Below are 514 nucleotides of genomic sequence, written 5' to 3'. Positions count from 1 at the left end.
TATAGACAGAGGTAGAAAAGCGGGAGAAAACACACGCTTTGACAGAAAGGCACCTGCTCACACACACACATACAACACACACACACACACACACACTGAAGCATTAATGTGTCCGTGTGTTTGAAATACACAGAGAGATTATTCAGTTCATTTTTCGACATAACGGAATAACGACAGCTAATGGCTGTGTACAGGGCAACACCTTTTAACGGGATATAAAACACGAATAAATATGTGCATATTATATCTTAATATGTAAGTGTGCCTTGCCTTGCTGCAAAGATGGCCTGGGAAGGAGAGACAGCCACAGGAAACAAATGGACTTGAAGGTGCGCTGATGATGGAACACACATAAACGCTATAAAATATTAACTTGTGTGCATATGTTCTATGTTACATATATAAAATATGTATGTAACTATACATTATGTATTATGGATAACTAATATATACATAAATAAGGAGAAAGAGATACATAGGTGTGTGTGTGTGTGTGTGTGTATATATATATATA

The sequence above is a fragment of the Octopus bimaculoides genome, chromosome 17 (assembly GCF_001194135.2).
Source record: "Octopus bimaculoides isolate UCB-OBI-ISO-001 chromosome 17, ASM119413v2, whole genome shotgun sequence".
Taxonomy (NCBI): domain Eukaryota; kingdom Metazoa; phylum Mollusca; class Cephalopoda; order Octopoda; family Octopodidae; genus Octopus; species Octopus bimaculoides.
The sequence above is the reverse complement of the archived record's forward strand: the minus strand, read 5'-3'. Positions refer to the sequence as shown.